Genomic DNA, 13,126 nt, shown 5'->3' with positions numbered 1-13,126 from the left:
AACGAGAGCGTCCGCGGACACCGGTGGCCAGTGCGGACCCCCGAGGGAGCGGGGCCGGGGTCTCAGTTCTGCCCTCTCCGGGGTTCCCGGGGTGGCCCCCAGGCTCGCACTCCCCCAGGAACTTGAAAGCCGCCGGGCTCCATCCACCTCGAGGCCTCGCGCCCTGGTTCTTCAGCGCCGCCTCCGAGGGCGACCCGCAGTCCCCGCGCCCGCACCGCGACTGGGAGCGGGGAAGCCACGTCGGGGAGGACGGGACGGGACTGCGGGCGCGGCGGGCAGACGTTCGCAGAGTGTTAGGAGTCTGTGACCCGGCCCCTCGGCTCCGGAGCGGGCGCGACCTGGCTTAACCCTAGCACTCCTCCACGGGCCCTAACCCTAACCCTCCCCCACGGGACCTAAACCTAGCCCTCCCCCAGGGCGGAGGGCGGCGCGCTGACCCTCCTGGGCGGGGAAGGCAGGCACGCTTGGTTTCTGTTTCTTTTTCAGTCTGGATCTGGACTGAATTACTGTCTTCTTGCAGCTCAGGGAAGAGTCTGGGGTGGGCGTGGCTGCAAGGCGGGAAGGGGCGCTGCGATCCCGGCCTCCCGCCGCGACTGATGACGGCCGAGGCCGGTCCCGGGTCCCACGCATGGCAGGATCCCATGCACGGTTGCATGGTGGCGCGGGACGGAAGGTTCCGGGGGGTCGCTTTCTTCCCGCTTCCTTCATTCGTGCCCCAGTACGGCACTTAACAGGACGGTGCAAACCCCTGCTTGGGGAGCCAGAGCCCCCAGGAGTAGCTAGCAGTGGTGGAGGCTGCCAGGGACTCCCTGATGGGTCCCTGCACTCGGGGGAAGCTCAGGGCACAGATCAGGACCTCCCAAAGCTGAATTCAAACCTTAAACATGGTGTCCTCACCTCTAGACCAGATGTCCACCCAGCTCCCCTCCCCACCCCCAATGCTCTGGTGAGTTGTTTCAGCGCCTCCCTCCCTCTCACCTGCTTTGCCCACTGGATGGACACAGCTCCGCAGCTGGGGAGTTCCCGTCAGAGGCCACCGGAGCTGACACCAACACCTGGCCACGCCCACTGCTCTCCCTGAACTTCCTGTCCCAGCCCTCAGGGGAGCCCACTCCCTTGCCCATAGTCACCCTCTCTGGGCAGGGTCACCCCTCAGTCTGCCCTGCCCTGTCTGACCCCTGCCCAGCTACTCTCTGCGCCGACGCCCCCCTCCCTTCTTGTGTCAGCTATGACCATGCTTCTGGGGACACTGAACTCTAGAAGACAGTGGTGACAGATTTCCACCGCCAGGCCTGCAGCTGCCCGGGGTCCCTGGCCCCCTCCCCATCTTCTCTGACAGGTGTTCCCTAAGAAAATGCTGGCGAGTTTCACACCGTCTTGGCATCTGCTTCTTGGAGGTCGTGGACTAACAGGTCATTTCCGTGTGTGTATGATGACCCGCTTCTTATCCCAGTGTGAAAATCCTTCTCTCTGCTGGCCTCTGTATGACCTCTCTCGGTCACTGGATGTCTGTTTTTCTCATTACTACATTTTGGGGTGGTTTGCAACACAACAATGGAGAACTAACCAAGCACTTGTGTCTAACAGTCTACAGACTCCATCCTTTCCTTCCTGCATTTGATGTCAGCCACGCTCCTGTCTCCAATTCTGCTCCTGTTCTCTTTTCTTTTTCTTTTGTCTTTTCTCCTCCTCCCCATCCCTCCTTTTCCCTCCTTCCTTTCAGCCTTTTTTCTTCTTTGCTTTTTTATATTAGAAGATTCCACCCATGTGATGTCTACCATGTGGATGCATGGGAAGTGTCCTCTGGTCCCGTGTGCTTCAGTTCAATGCCACAGGGCACGGATAAAGGCAGCAATGGTGGCTCCTGTAGAGTGAAGGTGGATCCAGGTGGTACTGCAGCCAGGGAGAGGCTTGGCGCCCTAAACCCCTCCCGTGGCTGGGTGTTCTCTTTCTAGGACATCAGCAATGTGGGCTCTCACTCTCGTCGTAAATGTTGAAACCGATCCACACACTTCAGGAATCAGAGTAGCCTTGCCAGTGTGTTTCTAGGACCTGTGCCACCAAATGCACCCATCCCACTCCAGATTCCACACCCGATATCTGGGGGCTTTCTTGCCTGCATGTCTGGGGGTTAAATACACTAACGTTTATGGGAAAAACTGTTTCCAACACACACATCAAGAGAAAGTGGGGAATTTGTGGCATCCATAAAGTGTAACACTTCAAGCCAGCGCCGGCTCCGTAGCTCACTTGGCTAATCCTCTGCCTGCGGCGCCGGCACATTGGGTTCTAGTCCTGGTTGGGGCGCTGGTTTTGTCCCGGTTGCTCCTCTTCCAGTCCAGCTCTCTGCTGTGGCCCGGGAAGGCAGTGGAGGATGGCCCAAGTCCTTGGGCCCTGCACCCACACGGGAGACCAGCAGGAAGCACTGGCTCCTGGCTTCGGATTGGCGCAGTGTCAGCTGTAGCAGCCACTTGGGGAGTGAACCAACAGAAGGAAGACCTTTCTCTCTGTCTCTCTCTCTCACTGTCTAACTCTGCCTGTCAAAAAAAAAAAAAAAAAGTAACACTTCATCAGTACAGCATGGCTGAACCCCAGCCTCACAGAGCGGGAACGACTCTCCCACGTCGTGAGTGACACAGATGAATACATGCAGTAGGGGTCACTGCACAAGGAGTTTAAGAACAGACCAAACTACTGACGTTTGGATCATGGATGTATGTACTTATTGTAGGAAGGGCAAGGGCATGGTGACACAGCCTCAGCACAGAGGCCCGGTCGGGAGCAGTGGACTCGGGAGGGCACAGGTGGCTGCAGAGGTCCAGCGGAGGGAGGCCAAGTGTCTATTGGTCACCTCCTTACATGGGCAGTTATGTCACAGCACTAGTCTGGGCTGGTTTTTAAATGAAAGAGAAAGAAGTTATCAAAGTTCACTGCAAGGCTCCTTAGCAAGAACACCTCGCGTTGGAACAAAGCCACAGCCCAGTGGAGAACTTCAGGAGGCCAGAGTTACAGCCAGGGTGGCGCCCAAATTACTCCCACCACCTCTCACCCAAAATCACAGCAGGAGCCATGAGGTCCATTACAGGAGGCCCACGTGTTTTTTTGTTTGTTTGTTTGTTTGTTTTTTATGAAGACAAACATCTTTGATCCTGGATTGGAGGTCACCATTTCTGCATCACCCCAACTCTGTCCCCATGGTGCTAACCCAGGTGTACAGACTGAGGTGTGAGGGTCACATTTTTCTAGCTGAAAGACAATCTGATTAGACAAATATTTTTGAAGACAATTTTTGAGTAAGCAAATTGACAATTTTGGCATGCTTAACAAACTCAACTTGAAACTTCCCAAGAAAAACAATGATAGCTTTTTTTTTCTTTAAGATTTATTTATTTATTAATAAGAGTCACAGAAAGGCAGAGGCAGAGAGAATGAGAGAGGTCTTCCATCTGTTGGTTCCCTTCCCAAATGGCTGAAATGACTAGAGCTGGGCCAATTTGAAGCCATGAGCCAGGAACTTCTTCTGGGTCTCCCACATCAATGCAAGGGCCCAACGACTTGGGCCATCTTCTACTGCTTTCCCATGCCATAGCAGGGCATTGGATTGGAAGCAGAGCAGCTGGGACTAGAGCTGGTGCCCATATGGAATGCCAGCACTGCAAGAGGTAGAATTACCTGCTATGCCACAACACTGGTCCCTATAGTTTGGTTTGGTTTAGTTTGGTTTTTAACAAATGACGGCAAGAATGTTTGTGGGAATGGGAATGAGTGCAGCCATGGAGGGAAACAGTGTGAGGATTTCTTTAGAAACTAGAAATGGAATTTCCATAGGATCCAGCTATCCCACTACTATTCCCAAAGACAAGAACTCACTGCATCAACGTGTAACCTGCACCCCTGTGTTACAGCAGCACTACTCACGGTAGCCAAGAGTTGAACTCAACCAAGGCGTCCATCATCAGCTGAGTAGGTAAAGAAAATGTGGTACTTGCGTGAGATAGAATACTATTCAGCCATCAAAAAAGAATGAAATCCTGTCATTTGTAGCAAAATGGTTGAAACTGGAGGATGTCATGTTGAGTGAAATCAGCCAGATATAGAAAGACAAATACCACAAGTTTTCCCTCATAGGCAGGAGCTAAAACTTTTTAAAAAACCACACACATGTCAACCTGAACACAGAATGTGATCACTAGAGGCCTTAAGAGTAGAAGGAATTGAAGGAGTTGTGACAAAGACAAAAGCAAGAGACCATGGTGGGAGGGGCTCAGGTGAGCGACTCCCCTGCTGTGGGCACTGACTATGGAGGGCAGGGGTGCAAAGGAGGCTGGGGGCACTTTGGTGGAAGCAGCCGCCCTGCGCTGCACCTGACAGCTGTCACAGAGACAGGACGTCTGTCCTCCAACTGTAAGGCATGGAATTCTGCCCACAGGTTGGGCAGATTTTGGAGGAGGTCTCCACCCCCAGAACCCGTGCACGGCAGCCTGGAATCTGACCCAGGACCTGTGAGCAAACGAGAGGCCTTGTCCCAGGCTGCGCAGTGTGTGGTGACCTGTTATGCAGTGACAGGACGCTGGTGACACCCAGGCTCAGGGGTGTACTAGGTCCCCCAGCTAAGCATCGTCTCCACCAGAGCGAATTTGGGAACTGGTGTAAGCACTCACTGCATGAAATAAAACCTTCCTGATGGGCCGGCTTCGCGGCTCAACAGGCTAATCCTCCGCCTAGCGGCGCCGGCACACCGAGTTCTAGTTCCGGTTGGGGCGCCGGATTCTGTCCCGGTTGCCCCTCTTCCAGGCCAGCTCTCTGCTGTGGCCCCGGAGTGCAGTGGAGGATGGCCCAAGTGTTTGGGCCCTGCACCCCATGGGAGACCAGGAGAAGCACCTGGCTCCTTGCTTCGGATCAGCGCGGTGCGCCGGCCGCAGCGCGTCGGCTGCGGCGGCCATTGGAGGGTGAACCAACGGCAAAGGAAGACCTTTCTCTCTGTCTCTCTCTCTCACTGTCCACTCTGCCTGTCAAAAACAAACAAACAAACAAACAAAAAAAAAAAACACACTTCCTGATGGCTTTTGTACTTGTCCTTTTAGGATTTTTACACGATGCATTTAATTTGTACATAATCAGGTCACTCTTTCAAAAACTCAGTTCATCGCCTGTTGTTAGCAGGTGTGACTCCAGATGCTGGGATTACAGCTTTGCCCAAAATAGCCCTGAGCCCCTGAGTTTATGGGACTTGCATTCCAGAGGTTTCTTAAAATGAGATGGAGCCATTAGAGTGGGACGTTTAAAGATTTATTTATTCACTAATTTGAAAGGCAGGGCTGGGGCGGGCACTGTGCGTAGCCAGTTATGCTCCCGGCTGCAATCCAGGCTTCCCTATCAGAGCACCTGTGTGACCCCGACTGCTCTGCTGTCATCCAGCTCCCTGCTAGTGCACCTGTGACCCTGAAAGGCTCCTGTAACAACATGAGAGACCTGGTTGGAGTTGTGGGCTCCATGATCCAGCCCAGGACACAGCAGCCATCTGGGACGTGACCCAGTGGGTGGATATTCTCTTGGGCCACCTTCCACTACTTTCCCAGGTTCATCAGCAGGAAGAGGCATCAACAGCAGGACAGCCTGGACTCAGCAGCCCTGGGGTACAAGGTCGGGGCTGAACTCACAGCGCCACCACAATGCTCCCTCAGGAGTGCTTGACAGGCAGGAGTGAAGCAGCTGACTCGCAATAGCCAGGGGCTGCTGCCCTGGGAAGAATGGTCCCTGGGTGGGGAGAAGGCAGTGCTAGTGCCTCAGATCAGGATGAGGGAGTGGTGGGGATGACAAGGAGAGGAAGAAGTGATGGGGGAAGGGCTGAGATGGAAGTGAGGGAAAGAGGCAGAGGTAAAGATTTTGAACCAGTGGTTTCCTAGGTGCATTAGCAGGGAGAATGACAGGAAATGGAGCACTGGGACTCTAACACACAACCAAAAGGGAAGCCAGTGTCAAAGCCAGAGGCTTAACCTGCTACTCCACAATGCTGGCACCATGCATTTAGAATTTAATGTATTCTTTGGGGCTGTCTAAAATATAGTTGCCTCGTTATGTGAATCAGGTTAAATGCAAACATCAGGGCCCAAATAAAATCTGTGCAAGGCTTGGATGGAGACAATTCATACAAATGGGCAGCAGGTGGGCATTTAGCCTCACAGTAGAGACGCCCACACCCCACAGCAGATGCCCGGGCTGAGAGGCTGCTGCTCCTGACTCCAGCCTCCTGCCCACGCAGACCCTGGGAGCAGTGACACAGGCTCAAGGGACTGGGCTCCTGCCCCCTCACTGCAGTCCTGGGCTGGATTTCATCTGCTCCTCTTTAGCCCAACCGGATGAGTCTCTCTCTCTCTCTAATAAATAATATTTAATACAACACAGAGGAATGGGCACTGGGGCGGCAGTGAAGCTGTTGCATGCGATGCCTGAGACCTTGAGGCTGAGTGACGGCCCCACTCCCAATCCCAGTCCCTGCTGAGGAGCACCTGGGGGGCAGGGGTGGTTGCTCAAGTGCTTGGGTCTGTGCCGGCCACGTGGGGGACTTGATTGAGTTCTGGGCTCCTGACTTCCATCTGGCACAGCCTGGGTGTTGCAAGCACGTGGGGAGTGAACCAGTGCATGGGAGATCTCCCCCCGCCACTGTCCTTAGTCTCCCTCACTCTCACAAATAAATAAATAAATAAATAAATAAAATAATAGCAGGTAATGTATGAGCACTAGTGAATATTTTTTGTCTGTATCAAACAGTGGCAACCTTGAGGTGACTAAATGTGTAGAACCTTCTAGCTGAAACACTAAGGAACAAATTGTGCCTCAGTGCTTCTCTGCACAGCATCCCCCCTCCTCAATTCTTTAAACTGAGCTTTCTGTGTCTACTGTTTCATTTTATCAGGGAGTAAAACTATTAAATGTAAAATTCCATAAACAAATATTTCATAACTATTAAATTGCATGTTCTTTTATTATCTACTTATTTCTTAAAGGCAGAGTGACAGGGAGATGGACAGAGAACTTCTGTCCTCTGGTTCACTCCTCAAAGACCTACAAAGCCAGGTTGGGCCACGCTGGAGCCAGGAACCTGGAGCTCCCTCTGGGTCTCCCATGGACCTGGGAGGGGCCCAGTCCCTGAGCCATCACCTGCTGCCTCCCAGGCTGCACGAGCAGGAAGCTGGATCACAGCAGAGTAGCCAGACTCAGACCCAACCCTCTGCTGTGGAATGGGGCGCCCTAGGCAGAGACTAACCTGACCTCCACACCCCCTCCTGGGCCCTCCTGAGGGAGTGATGGGATCTCCTGACTGGTCCCTCTCACCTGGGGTGTCAATCATGCCTGGGTCCAGCCCATCCCCACTGCATCCCCTACACCCCACTAGTCACTCAGCAGGCCTCCCGCGTGTCACATGGCTCTGGAGGTGTCACAGGTCTGTGTCAGCCCCCTTACCTGATGGCCTAACACTGCATCAGAGTGTCTGCCACCCACCTCCCTCCACGGCATCACACAGGCACCGGGCTCCTCACACTGCCACAGAGGAGGGGACACAGCACCGAGACCTCTCAGAGACCACAGTCACACGGGACTTCTCACAGCTCGTGGTGGGAACAGCTCCACGCTATCAGTGCTGTTGTTCACCTCTTCCTGTTCTTGATTCATCAGGTAAACTTCATCACAGGTGCGTGCAGTGCGGGGCTCAGGACTGCCCAGGGTCAGGCTTCCCTGGGGTCCTGGACCTCATCTGGTGGATGGGGAGGGACCCGGTGCTGAGCTGTGCTGCACTCCCACAGACAGGCTCAGGGCTGGGGGTGGGGGGGAGGTGACTGTCACCAGGGCACAGCCACATTATCTGGGAAAGCAGACCTGGGGCTCTGGGGGCATCACTGTTGGACACTTTTAGGTGTGATGGGGCCACGGTGCCCTCTGTCACAGACCAGGGTCCTGATCACTCAGGTGGGAAAGTGCATGCTGCAGACGTGGCTGATAAACCACAGGACTGGGCTCCGCGGGTGCCTCTCTCTGGGGCTCTCACACACAGCGCCCCCTCCCCTGGAACTGAGGACGAAACCACTGCCGCTCCTCCCGCCCTCCCCAGGCCCCTCACTCCCCACAGCAAGGTCCCTGGAGGTGAGTTTTCCTCTAGAAGAGTCCAGGGGACAGGTAAGGAGCAGGCACAGCTCAAGGACAGGGATCCGGGAAGGGAAGGGAGGGGCTAGGCCGGCCTGGGGCTCTCCGGGTTTTCTCAGTCAGAGGCTGCCCGGCCTCGGGGAGCCGACATCACGCAGCGCGGGAGGACAGGGGTCGGGGCTGAGTCCAGGTCCCGGCGTGGCGCTCAGGGTCTCGGTCCGAGGGCGGGTCTGGGCCGGGGAAGCCGAGCGGCGGGGAGTACCCGCATCCCTGAGTTTCACTTCCACTTTACAACCTGGGTCGGGTCCTTCTGCCTGTACACTCGTGACGCGGGCCCCGGTCTCACTCCCATTGGGCATCCGGTTTCCAGAGGAGCCAATCAGCGCTGCAGGATCCCGGCTATAAAATCCCTGGGGAGCTGCAGGGCTTCAGATTCTCCTCAGGCCCCAAGGACGGTTTCAATGGCGCCTCGGACCCTCCTCCTGCTGCTCGCGGGGGCCCTGACCCTGACCCAGACCCGGGCGGGTGAGTGCGGGGTCGGGATGGAAACGGCCTCTGTGGGGCAGGAGCGTGGGGACAGCGCGGCGGGGAACACAGGACACCGGGGGAGTGGTGAATCCTCATCCCCCGGCCCAGACGCCTCCAACTTGGCCATGGCTGTCCAGCCCCCTCCCTCTGCCTCCTCTTTTCTCACGACCCCCCCCCCTTCCTCCCACCCGGTTCCACCCAACCTAACGCGGGCGTCCCGCTGCGGGCGGGGGGCGGGCAGTTCTTAGCTGCTCCCGCCCGCAGGCTTGCACTCCATGAGTTATTTCTACACCGCCGTGTCCCGGCCCGGCCTGGGGGAGCCGCGCTTCATCACCGTGGGCTACGTGGACGATACGCAGTTCTCGCGCTTCGACAGCGACTACGAGAACCCGAGGGTGGAGCCGCGGGCGGCGTGGATGCGGCAGGTGGACCCGGGGTACTGGGACCGAGAGACTCAGATCTCCAAGGACAACGCTCAGACCTACCGCGTGAACCTGAACACCGTGCGCGGCTACTACAACCAGAGCGCGGCCGGTGAGTGACCCGGGCCCGATCGCACCTCGCGACCCCTCCCCGCGTGGGGCCCAGGGGGCTCCGAGTCTCCGGGGCCGAGGTCCCCCAGACTGCGCGCCTCGCGGAGACCCTCGGCCTGGAGGAGCCCGCGGGACACTCACGGGTTTCTGTTTCAGTTTGGGCTGAAATCCCCGCGGGTGGGTCAGGGCGGGGGCGGAGCTCCGTGGCCGGGGCTGACCGCGGGGCGGGGCCAGACTCTCACACTTTCCAGACGATGTTTGGCTGCGAGGTCTGGGCGGATGGGCGCTTCTTCCACGGGTACCGGCAGTACGCCTACGACGGCGCCGACTACATCGCCCTGAACGAGGACCTGCGCTCCTGGACCGCGGCGGACGCGGCGGCGCAGATCACCCAGCGCAAGTGGGAGTCGGCGGGTGTGGCTGAGCGCTACAGGGCCTACCTGGAGGGGGAGTGTGTGGAGTGGCTGCGCAGACACCTGGAGATGGGGAAGGAGACGCTGCAGCGCGCAGGTGCGCAGGGCTGGGAGGGGCCGCGCTCACTGACCTCCCCTGGGGCAGGCGCTGGGGAGGAGAGGAGGAAATGAGACCCAGGCCCGAATCTGCCTCTCCTCACCTTAGGGGGCAGAAGCCTCCTCCTTGATTTGGGCCCGCCCTTCTCTCAGGGCAGTAGAGGGACCCGGGCTGTCTGAGGAGGGAGGGACAGAACATTCCAGAAGTCACCTCAGCTGTGCCCTGGCTTCCCCCAAGGTTCTGTGATCCGGGACCTCTCCCAGGCCTGTTCTTGGCCTCAGGCTGCTGCGTGGGGAGGTTTGACCCCAGGTACCGGAGTATCTGCTGGAATCAGCCTCTCCTCACCTCTGAGTCCTAGGCATCCACCTGAGAATTTGGCCCGCCCTTCTCTCAGGGCAGTAGAGGAACCCGGGCTGTCTGAGGGAAGGACAGATTCCAGAAGTCACCCTCAGCGGAGCCCTGGATTCCATCAGAGTTCTGGCAGCCGAGACCTCTCCCAGGGCACTGTGAGGAAAGGCCTGACTCCAGGTGTCTCTAGGCTTCCGGACCGATTTAGACCAAAATCCCTTTCCTTCCCCTTGAAAGACTCAAACCTTGGGTTGTATCGCTGGATTCTAGAACTTTCCAAAGAATTGATCATCCCAATGCTATGTGCAGGCAGGGTCTGGGTTCTGCATCCCTCCCCCACCTCCGTCGTCCCCTCCATTCTCAGGATGGTCCCGTGAGTGCTGCTCCCGAGTCCCATGAAGATCACAAAGTGCCTGAACTTTCCAAATCTTTCCGTCAGACCCGCCCAAAGCCCACGTGACCCACCACCCTACCTCTGACCGGGAGTCCACCCTGAGGTGCTGGGCCCTGGGCTTCTACCCCGCGGAGATCTCACTGACCTGGCAGCGGGATGGGGAGGACCAGACCCAGGACACGGAGCTCGTGGAGACCAGGCCTGGGGGCGACGGAACCTTCCAGAAGTGGGCGGCTGTGGTGGTGCCTTCTGGAGAGGAGCAGAGATACACGTGCTGTGTGTAGCACGAGGGGCTGCCTGAGCCCCTCACCCTGAGATGGGGTGAGGAGGGCAGGAGGGGCGGGGCCTCTGAGGGGAGGGCAGAGCCCTGCTGGGGCCTTCAGCAGGGGCAGGGCTGAGAGCTGGGTCAGAGCCCTCACCTCCCCTTCCCTCTCAGAGCCTCCTGCTCAGCCCACCGCGCTCATAGTGGGAATTGTTGCTGGAGTTCTTGGAGTTCTTCTGATCCTGGGAGCTGTGGTCGCTGTTGTGAGGAGGAGGAAGCTCAGCTCAGGTAAGGGAGCGGAGGGTGGGGTCTGAGTCTCCTGTCCCCTGGGGGACTTCCTGTCAGGTAGAAGTGCACCCACCCCCTTCATGGGATGCGCAGTGCACACCCATCTGCACACCCAGGCCGGGCCCTGTGTGCTAACTTGGGCTCTCTGTAAAGCACAGGGAAGATAAGGATGAATGTTTCCTGGGCTGGTGCTGGTGATGGGAGCTGAGTGCCAGCAGCCACAGAGCAGGGGGCGGCCCCAGCTGAGGACAGGGCTCCAGGGGCGGGGTCTCCTGTCCCACAGCCACAGTTCTGGAAGCTTCTGTAGGATGAGCCAGTGCTCTGGGCTTCCTCGAGGTGGGTGCTCAGGCCCTGCCTCCTCCCTGGCTCTCACAAGGTGTTTTCTTCTCACAGATGGGAAAGGAGGGAGATACGCTCCGGCTGCAGGTAAGTGCTGGGGTGTGGTGGGGGTGGGGGTCACCGCGACCTTTGCCACAGTGAGAAGCCCATGGAGACGCTGCCCGTTCACCCCTCGTCCCTCCCTCAGCCATGTCCCCGTGGGCCTCACCAAGCCCTGATTTGTTCACCCCAGGTGGCCACAGGGACCAGGGCTCTGATGATTCTCTCATGCCCTGAAAGGTGAGACCTGGAGGCCTGCTTGGGAGGGGGTGGGGCAGAGGGGACACCATGGGTCTGGGGATTCCTTGAATGGGCCATGGTGGTGGCTGCTCATGTCCCGTGTGCACTGCTCATCTGAACTTGTTATCTGGATTTTTCTATAGCGTGAGAAGCGGCCTGTGTGGGACTGAGCGATGCAGATTTGTGCAGGCCCCGTCTCTGTCCTCAGAGCCCGGCTCACCTTGAGCTCGTGGGCAGCAGGCACAGTGTGAGGAGGGGAGCCTGGCCCGCCCTGCCCGTGTGGGCGTCTCCGTCCTGTCTCAGGTCCCGTGCACTGCGCTGCAGCTCCTTCCCCATTCAGTCTGAACACTGATTTATTTTTCCCATTCTGTCATCTGGTGTGGATGAGTTAATTAAATGAGGAGATTCCTTAAATTTGAATGAGGAAATAAATAGAAATAAATAGAGGTGCTAGAACCTTCCAGAACCCGTGTGCTTGCTTTGCTGAGTGTGCTGCAGGTGGGGCTGGGAGGGGCCGGGAGGCACTGAGTGAGGATAGTGCTGTGTCCTGGGTGCCAAGTCCACCCGGGCGCTGTGGTCGCTCCTCACCCAGGTCCCTGCCCCGTCCTCGTCTCCAGTGGAAGCTGTGTCCCCCCGCCCCCGCCTGTGCTCACAGGGACTCAGCCACGGCCCCAGGAGGTCCTGTCCCTGGGACCCGCAGCAGGGACGGCTTCTGTGTCTGGGGTATCCTGAGCTCAGGTTTGTGATGGAGCAATAAGGAGACCACTCAGGTAGGAGGTTAGTTGATGGGGAGGTGGCCCAGAGAGGCTGTGAGAGACTAGGAACAGGCCTTCTTACTGGGCAGGGGCAGCGTGGGCCCTTCTGAGACAGTGGCCTTGAGGAGACATTTGAGGGACATGAGGAGTCATCTGCAAAGCCATCTGGGGCAAGTCCTTTGCAGGCAGGGAACCTACAGTGCAAATGTCCTGGGGCAGGAGTGTGTGTATGTGTGTGTATCTGTGTGTCTATGTGTGTATGTGTGCGTGCATGTATGTGGGAGTGTAGTGTAGTGTCTACACTACAGGAACAAGGAGCAGGGGGTCGTGAAGGCTGGGTCAGGGGCACGACTGGCACGGAGGCCATGTGCACACTGGCAGGGTGTTGTCCTTGCTCTAAGTGAGCTGGGAGCTGGGAGAGCTCTGAGCAGGAAGGGGCGTGGCTCTGCTGCTCCCTTACAGGACCGCGTGGCTGCTGGGGGAGGGTGTGGCGCAGAGGCCAGCAAGGCTGCAGGAGGATGTCAGGGCACCCGGCAGAGCCCAGGCTGGGGAGGCGGCTACCAAGCTGGGGCGGGGTGGGAGGAGTGGGAGAGGAGCTTCCGGATCCCTCTGAAGATGGACTCATGACGCTGCCTCGTGGACTGCACCAGGGGCTGAGAGAGGGCTGTCAAGGAGCCGTGACTGCAGGAGGAGGGGGTTTCTCTGGAGGAGAGGGGGCGACAGTGGGTGGGGCATCTGAGGAGGGGGC

General features: G+C 57.7%; 1 pseudogene; it reads left to right on the top strand.

The window, feature by feature from the left end:
* The first annotated feature begins 8,545 nt into the window (after window positions 1-8,545).
* Window positions 8,546-12,037, top strand: LOC138849684 (RLA class I histocompatibility antigen, alpha chain 11/11-like; annotated as a pseudogene).
* The last annotated feature ends 1,089 nt before the right edge of the window (window positions 12,038-13,126 follow it).

The sequence above is a fragment of the Oryctolagus cuniculus genome, chromosome 5 (assembly GCF_964237555.1).
Source record: "Oryctolagus cuniculus chromosome 5, mOryCun1.1, whole genome shotgun sequence".
NCBI classification, from domain to species: domain Eukaryota; kingdom Metazoa; phylum Chordata; class Mammalia; order Lagomorpha; family Leporidae; genus Oryctolagus; species Oryctolagus cuniculus.
Note: the sequence above shows the minus strand (reverse complement) of the source record. Positions and strands in the feature narration are given on the sequence as shown.